General features: G+C 40.4%; 1 pseudogene; it reads right to left on the reverse strand.

Moving 5' to 3' along the window:
• Positions 1 to 962: 962 nt before the first annotated feature.
• Positions 963 to 5286, reverse strand: LOC101440037 (exosome complex component CSL4 pseudogene; annotated as a pseudogene).
• Positions 5287 to 9497: the final 4211 nt, after the last annotated feature.

Genomic DNA, 9497 nt, shown 5'->3' on the forward strand with positions numbered 1-9497 from the left:
TCTTGCAGCGGCATGTTAATCTACAATTATCTCCAAAATTTCAATTTAAAGAGGAAAATAAACCCTGTTCCAGGCTAGCAAGGAGATGATACAAACCCAGAGGCTGACTCCAAAGCTCACCTTCATTCATCGTCACTATGTATAGCAGTTAGGGCTTCCTGAGTAACAGCTTAACAAGTAACAACTCATGCATTTTACCTATTCCCTCTGCAACCTCTTCACACTTAACTTTCATCCCTAAACTTATGTATTCATTCATTTCTATTTCTATACTTTGCCTGGTCATCTCTGCTTTGAATATCATCATTTCACGCATCTAAGTTCTTTGATTCTTTTTAATCTCATGTCCCAAATCCTCCTTGGCTACCTCACGTGATAGTGGTCTGTCCCTCTATTTAATTCAGATTTAATAAACACTACATCAGTAATACTATGTTTCCCAGATTATTTCCAAATTTACTCACACACTAGATCACCATGTTTCCACCAAACTGTAATCACCCTCTATGAGACAATGTATGCAAAGTACTTGACTCAGTGAATATTCAATAAGCAAAGGCTTTGGACAGAATGAAAAACTTACAACAAGGATTGGAGATCAGGCTTTGTCCAGAACAAGCAAGCACATATACAAGTCAGTTAAAGCATTGGCACCAGGCAAACTCTTGCTTTAAGTGTCATGATACCACTTAGATTCCTATCCTTGCTTAAGACAACCATTAAATCCTTTCAGTAAAAATACTTTCTTTGTCACAGCAAAAAATAAACATTTATAAGGACTGTCAGGAGAAATAGGTTATTTCCATTTGCTGGTGCCTCCAAAAGAGAAGTTTCATCACTCAAGTAAAAGTTATAAGAACAATTTTCTACCTACAGAGCACATTTCCTGCAGATTTTTCTGGAGGTGGTTGCTGGTTGACCTCAGATGTTTGAATAAAGACAATGGCACCTTGATGTTACTTTCATACACGTACTCTCAGAAACAGCTTAATAGCCTCTGTTCGGTAAAACATGGTCTGCAAGAATTCAGGCTGCACTTGTGCCACTTTGTAGAATTCTTTAGAGTGAGCCTTAGGGCACTGCATCCAACACCAGCTGTCGGGTCACATCTGGACACCTGACTTGCTATGGTCACCAATACTTGCAACTCATTTTTGGTGGTGGTCAGCAGGTGGTTCGACTGTGCATCACATAGCTATATCACTTTGGACAGGACAATGTCACCTGGGCAGAAACTCTTAACAAATTTCGACTTCGTCTTTTTCAGTAGCTTGGATATTTTCCTTGCTGATAGTTCCTTGAAAGGAGTTCCTAAGTGGTGTGGATGCCACATATGTAGGATACAAACTAAGACTTCAGCACAGTGCGAATTGATGCTAGAGTACTTACAGGCTACAGTAGTCCCACATCTGGTAGGAATTGCAACTCTGCGTCTTTCATCACAGATCCCACAGGAAGCACACTGTTTTTTGCTGCTTTTAGTCATGCAGTTGGCGAGTGCCAGGTATGGGTGCCACTGCCTGGGCCACCCTCCTCCAAATTACACAAACATTTGCCCAGGATGCAGGACCTCGGGGTGAATCCATGACTGCCACCCTCCCAAAAATGTTTTCAGTTTTTATTGTGCTTCCAGGGTTTGGGTCCAGTCTTTATTATTAGGTAGGAAGCCTGAGCCAGGTAACTTCTAGTGCTTCAGTTTCCTTAGCTGTGAAATGGGGGTAATAATAACATCAAATTAAACGAGATGAGATAATAAACACAAAGTGCTTGTGCAGAGCAAGTATACAGTGAAGGTCTAATATTTTTATTATAATCTCATAGTTCTTTTATGGGAGCTTCTTCTCAGCTCCCTATTCTGTTATTCTGCAGAAAGTCCCAGTGGAGACAGAGAGGTTGGTGCTAAGCTATTGGGAGCCATCAGCGCCAAACACTGAGCCCCTGCCTCCTAGAGCATGTGCTGCTGAGTCACTTTTTTCCTCCCTTCCTAATTCAGTGTCTCTGTGTCTCCAAAGAGGTCACTCTTGCCAGATCAATCAACATCTTTGCTAATATACATTATTTAGACCATAACATTTTTTAAAGTTAGATTTTAAAAGGGAAGACGTTTTTTGTAGCTCACTGCCCTCCTCCTTCTATCCCACCACCCCTCTTCCTCTGGCACCTGAAGCTCTAAGGATTTCCTGAATTTTAATTAGAAAAGAAATCCACTGATAAGGAGGGAGAAATTGTCTACCTCAGGCAAGGCTGGGATGCTTCCGGCCCATAGATTCCTGGACTTAGTGTGGGGTCAGCCCTATCTACCCACCTCTCAGCTGCCTCCTTCCTCCAGAAAAATTATTTCAAGGAAATTGTCCTGCACCCTTGGGATGAATATATAAAGCTAGTCTTCATTATTCAGGGTTCAGCTTTTTTCCTGCTTACTTATTCTGTCATGGGCTTATTAATATTATTATTATTATTTTTAATTAGCCACTCTGGCGAGAAGGAAAGAGAATGCCAATCTAACTAACTGAGTGCCTACTATATGCCAAGCTCTCTGCTAGATGTTCAGCAAATACTTTGTCACTTATTCTTGACCCAACCTTAAGAGGTGGGTACAGTTGTCCCCATTTCACAGGTGGAAATACTGAGGTCCAAAGAGAGCATGGTGGGCAGGGCATGATCTTGGCACAACTCTGAAGAAGGTGCTCTTTTTCTGATTAATGTCTCCCTCTCTGAGCCCATTCCAGGTGCCCAGTGTCACTCAGCCACCAATGACATTGAAAGGGGTCAAGTAAGACCCATGGCCCCAAGCTGGACCTCCTGGGCAGAAGTCTGTATTTAGGCCTTTTCTGACTTTTCCCATTCTTGGTTCCATTCATTCAGCACCATGTCTTTTCTGGAACTAAGCTAAGAAATGAAACTCCAGGTGGAGCGCCAATTGGCTTAATAAGATTTATCATGTGTAAAACTAGTCTCTCTCCTGAATGCTCTGTTCTTTTGCTTCTGCAATGCTCCTTACCAAAATGCTCTCATTTGATGGATGAGGAAACAGAGGTCCAGAGTTGAAGTAATGAGCCTGGCCTGCTTGGCCACCGTGTCACAGCAGGGGGCACAATGCTTGTGCTCTGATGAGGAGTTTGGTGGTTTTAGTGCACAGGTGTGAATGATGTCAGAGCCAGAGGTGCTTAAGAGAACAGGGATGATGCTTTTAGCTAGGTGCCTAGTTTTCCAAAAAAAGGGAAGATACAGTGTACTCTCCAGTACACACAGTGGTGAGTATAGAGACAAGCCTTTGCAAAGCTAAGCTTCCTGCACTTCCTGGCTTAGAAAGCAAATGCCCTTATGCAGTTGATTGTCAAATCCCATGCCCCACCCAGTCGCTAACATGCCATGGCCCCTTGGGGCCCCATCAGTGCACCATCACTGGAATTTGGGGCAGGCAGGAGGGAATGCCTGACTTCTTCCAAGGAAGGGATGCCATTGCTTCCCTCTCTCCCCTTATGCTGGTTGCTACTTGCAGATTTTCTAGTAAATGTAGATTACCTGATACCTGCACCGTATGCTAACAACTAATTAGAGCATAACCAAAATACTACAGAGCTGAAAGCCCAGGTGTAAATCCCCTTTCTGTTGTTATTTCAGTGTCATGTGCAGTAGATTTTATGAAGGCATTTTCTTTAAGTATCACGTCTCAGCCTGGCCCCTAATGCTATTCCGACCTTCAGCATCTTCAATATGTTAAGCTGTAGGAGGTGTTTGAAAGACGGAAACTGTTGCTGATTCAGCTGTGGCTTGGAATGGAGAGGGATATAGCTAAGGTTATGCAGGAGGCAGAGGGAGAGACCCTCCCTGTCTGTGCATGGAACACTCATTGTCCCCTGGAATAACCAGTGCCTCCTCAGGCAGGATCTCTATGACACTCTAACAACCAAGAGGCTCCCTGCTCTATCCTTTCCTGCTTTAACACTAGTAGGTTTCCTTCCTAGTTTGCAATAATTTGTTTCCTTCCTCGGATACACACAGGGTTGCCTACTCCATTTATTCAGACAAATCTATTTGCTGGGCACTTACTCTGGGCCACGTACCATCCCTGGAGCTGGGGATACAAAAGTGAACAAGCTAGAGGAGGCCACTATTGTAGGTGGGCAGTGGGGGAGGAGGTAGGGGACTACAGAGGTGGGGGCTACTCTGTTGGGAAAGGGAGGTTTCTTGGATGGGATGACATTTCAGTAGAGATTTAAATGAGAACAGAGACCATCTTTGCTTTGCTTACCATGGAGTCCCCAGGCCCCAGCCCAGTGCCTGGCAGAGAAAGATGCTCAATAAATACTGTGAAAATGAACAAAGGAGGGAATAAATGAATGCAAAAAACAAATGGAACCTAGGTCTGTAGCTTTTTTCCTTGTGTTGTTCTGGCTCCCCCAGGGAGTGAATTGGATCACTTCTTTGCTATCAGAAGTTCCTCTTGACATTCTGAGAGGGAGGCTGATGGGAGATGGAGCTTTGGACTGATGGCTGAATGTCCTGAATTTGGCTTCTATGGTGATCTACCAAAGCTTCCTTTGCCTCAATGTCTTCATCTATGAAATGGAGGTAATAATTTGACTACTGGTTTTCTGTAGTATTGTGTGGAGGTAATAGTTTACTGATTTTCTGCAGTATTGTGTGGTGAAGGAAGAAATACAAAATGAATAAATATATAAATGCATAAATACAGAAATAATACATTTTGCTTTGGGACTTTGTACTGTTCCAGGCACTGTATTAAGAGCTTTCAGCATATTGTTATTGTAACAACCCATGATGTTGATATCATCAGAAGTCCTATTTTACAGATGAGGGAATGGTACCTCTGAACATTTAAGTAACTTGCTCAAGGTAATAAATTATTCAATGAATGGGCCAAGATTCAAAAGTACGATTGTCAAATTCTGGAGTCTGAGCTTTTAGCATCTTTCAAGTTCTGCCTCTCTCTGTGGGAATATTTCTATGTTGCTTTACTCTCTATAGCTTATTCTCTATAGTTTAAATAGAAAGATACCCTTTAAGTAGAACTCATCAATAGAGGCAATTAATAATTTACTAATAACATTAACGCTTTTCCCCCTGGCATCATGCCTAAGTGCTTTCCCAGCTTGTTTGATTTGCTAATATAAGTATTTATGGAATGGGAAAGGCTTCCCATGACACATTCAAAAACTACAGAGAGCAAATCACTTATCTTTATGCCACTTAAAAGATTGCTGATAGGATGAAGAGTATAAAATCTGCTCTTACCCTTTTGGTCAACCTTTCTAACTCCATCTTCGATAAAGGGTTGCCATTCGTCAGCTCTTCTTTTATTTATATGTGAAGGCTTATTGGATATCTGATTCCCATTCCATTATTATTCAAAAATCTATGATATTTAGGCAGTATCTTGTAACCAATTTGAGTAAGGACTCAACTCACCTTGTGATCCAAGAGGAAGATGGATTTAACCTCCATTTGTGGAAGAGGGTCCAGAAATAGGTGGCATCTTAGATGAAGCTTGAAGTGTCCTCTGTGGATTGCTCAGAGCAGAATCAGTTGAGCAGCTTATTAAAATGCAGATTGCTGGATCCCACTGTATATCCATAGAATGAGAATCTCATTGGGTGGGGCCCCCCAAGTGCATTTTAACAAGTTTCTCAGGTGATTCTCATGTTCAACAAAATTTAAGAATTCCATTGTAGGATTTACACCAAAAAGTACTTTCATAGTTTTTAACAGACAAGTGTAAGGGAGTGATTCTGGAACATTCCAATAAGAAGGACCAGGGATATGAAAAGGAATCCAACTCAAGTGTTGGGGTGTCAGTTTAGGACTTCGTGATGTTTACCTGGTGAAGAGATTTGTCTCTTGAAATATTTGAAGGGTTGTCATGTGGGAAAGGATTATATGTTTTATGGGAATAGAGCTAGGACCAGTGAGCTGATGAAAGTTATAGTCAACCAAATTTCAGATTATTCTAAGCAGGAACCTGCTAACCCTCAGAGCAATCCAAGGATAGAAAGAGTTGCCTCTAGAGGTGGTAAATTCCCTTCAGTCATTGGAGGTAAGCTGGAAGTGACTTATTGGATGGTTACAGAAGGTATTCATGTGTAGAATAAGATTAGCCTTTACTTATTTATTTATTTATTTTTTATTGATTTTGTAAAAATATTACATTAAAAAAATATGAGGTTCCATTCAACCCCACCACCCCCACCCCACCATTCCCCCCCCCAGCAACATTCACTCCCATCATCATGACACATCCATTGCATTTGGTAAGTACATAAGATTAGCCTTTAACAAAATACTTTCAAAGCCTGGAATTTTTTGTTTTATAATTCCTTTTCTTTCTTTTTAAAAGTTGTGCTAAAGGGTGTATGTGTGCCTGTGTGTGTGCACGCATATGTAAGTATATGAATGTATTTGTGGGTATGCTTTAAAGGGAATTATGATTTACTTTGTTGGGAAAATTTTTAAAAAGTGAATTTACTCATTATTCAACAAATATTTCTTGAGTGTTTCCTATTTGTCAATTGCGGTATCAGCCGTTCATGATTTAGAATTGCTTAAGACACAATACTTGCTTCTACCTAGTAGAGAGAACTGACTTAAAAACTGAAAATTATAATAAACTGTTGCAAATGCAATGATGGCTCAGGCACAGGGTATTATGGGCACTCTGAGAAGGGACTCTTAATTTAGCCTGTATGTTGTGTGGGGAGAGAAGAGGGACTAGAGAAGGATTCCTGGAGGAGATGGGTATGCTTTTGGCCATTGAGGGTAGTCTGAGGATGCCATTCCAGGCAGAGGGAAGAGATTGAGCAAAGGCATTGGAGCAAGAATCCATGGAACCTGTGCTTTTGGAAAGAAAAGCATGAGGTTATACAGGTGAGAGATGAGATGGAGTGTAGAGCTATGTGGTTCCCAGATCACCAAGGAGACAGAGTTCCATGCTGAGGTACTTGGCCTCTATCCTACAGAAGATGTAGGTTCCTTGCCATTTTAAAGAATTTCTTCATCTTCACTTTATTTTTATTTAAAGAAGCTTTAGATTTGTTAAATGTTACATACAAAATATAGGGGTTTCCCATACATCTCACCCCTCCCCCTCCCACACTTTCCCCCAATAACATCATCTTTCATTACTGTGGTACATTTGTTACAATCGATGAACACATATTGAAGCATTGCTACTAACCATGGTCTATAGTTTACATTATAGTTTATACCTTGCACTGCACCATTTTATAGGTTTTGACAAAATGTATAATGGCCTTTATCTGTCTTTGCAATGTCATGCAGGACAATTCCAATGTCCTTGACATTTTTAAAGCTGCAGAGTAATGTGGACAAAATCTGCTCAAAAGTATGATCATGCTGGTGACATTGTGGAGTAGTCCTATCAGACTCGCTGGTTCTGAGTAGATGCTGGGATGGCATCTGTGATCTGATTGGCTGATATGCATGGGCACCAGAGCACCAACAGACAAGGCCTGTGAAACTCAGAAGGCATAAATATCATTGCCTCATAGACTCTCTGTATGAGGAATACCTGCTTCAAGATGTCAGTCCTAGTTGCCGTGCTTCCCACCACTGACATCAATGATTCGGTGTCTCATTAAATGTAGCACTGACATGGAGAAAGTGGCCATGGTGGCTTCTGAGGGTAGGGAGTGGGAAGAAGAGACGTGATGTGGGGGTATTTTCAGGACTTGGAGCTGTCCTGGGTGGTACTGCAGGGACAGTTACTAGACATTCTATGTTCTCCCATGGCCCACCTGGTGGACTAGGGGAGAGTGTAAACTATCATGTGGACCACTGACCATGTGGTGCAGCAGTGCTCAGAGATGTATTCACCAAGTGCAATGAATGTCCCATGATGATGGAGAAGGTTGTTGTTATGGGAGGAGTGGGGTGACGGGGGTGGGGGGTATATAGGGACCTCATATTTTTTGAATGTAACATTAAAAAAATAAATAAAGACAAAAAATTTAAAATAAGAAAAAAATAAAAAATAAAAAGGAGAGAAACCATTTAGTAACCCTAGGAAAACACAGGCGATCTCCTCAGTTGCTTTCCCTGATTCCTAACACTTTATTGGTGCCTGATCCTCCAGCTGTCAGATACACTGGTGCCCAGCATACACATGAGCAAAGCTCCCCACCAAGGCACAGGGAAACAGCTGTAAGGTTTTAATTTCCTCCAACTATTTTCCTCTTTTTAAGACTCTGCTATTGCATATGGATGTAGTGATGCTGAAAAAATAACTGAGGAATTTAGAATTTTTGCCAGACTGTACTTGTGGTCCTTGGCTCCATTGGCTTTATGTTTATACTTGAACATCTCTGTCAACACCATTGGAGGAAACATACAGGTGCTGTCTATTCTCTGTTTATTTTGCTTATCAGTAAATAACATGCTTGTTTGTGAGTAAATAGGTATGACAAAAGACCAATTTTTTGTTGCTTCTTTTTTGCTTATGGAGGTGTTTTGTCATATTGCTAAAGTACAAAAGCTGAAAGAGTCTACTTTGGAGAATGTATGTTATTAATTTATTTTTTTAGAGAAGTTGTACATTTATAGAAAAATCATGCATAAAATACAGGGTTCCTATATATCACTGTATTATTAACAACTTGCATTGGTGTGTTACATTTGTTAGAATTGATAAAAGCACATTTTTATAATTGTACTATTAACTATGCATTGTAGTTGAACTGAGAGTTCACTGTGTTATATAGTTCCATGGATTTCTTTTTTAAAAATTTGTTTAATAACCTATGTACAACCTAAAATTTCCCCATTTAACCACATTCAAATATGTAATTCAGGGCTGTTAAATACGTGCACAGTGTTGTGCTACCATCACCAGCATCCACTGTCAAAACATTTCCACAGTCCCAAATAGAAAGTCTGTACATTTTAAGCCTAAACTCCTATTCCCTACCTCCACCTCATCCCTGGTAACATATATTCTAGATTCTGACACAATGAGTTTGCTTATACTATTATTTCATATCAGAGAAATCATACAATATTTGCTTTTTTGTGTCTGGTTTTTTTCATACAATGTGATGCCTTCAAGTTTCATCCATGTTTCTCATGTATTAGAACGTCATTCCTTTATTAGGGCTGAATAATATTCTACTGTTTGTATACACCACATTTTGTTTATCCATTCATCAAATGATGGACATTTGAGTTGCTTCCATCTTTTGGCAATTGTGAATAATGCTCCTATGAACATCAGTATGCAAATACCAGTTTTGGGAAGCTGCTCTCAATTCTTTTGGGTTTATAGGTAGAAGTAGGATGGCTGGGTCATGTGGTAATTCTATACTTAACTTTCTGAGGAACAGATAAACTGTCTTCCACAGTGACTGCACCATTTTACATTCCCACAAACAATGAATGAGTGTTCTAGTTCTCTGTATCCTCTCTGACATTTGTAATTTTCCATTTTTTTTAATAGCAGCCATTCTAGTGGGTGTAAAATGGTA

This window comes from Dasypus novemcinctus, chromosome 2 (genome assembly GCF_030445035.2).
Source record: "Dasypus novemcinctus isolate mDasNov1 chromosome 2, mDasNov1.1.hap2, whole genome shotgun sequence".
NCBI classification, from domain to species: Eukaryota; Metazoa; Chordata; class Mammalia; order Cingulata; family Dasypodidae; genus Dasypus; species Dasypus novemcinctus.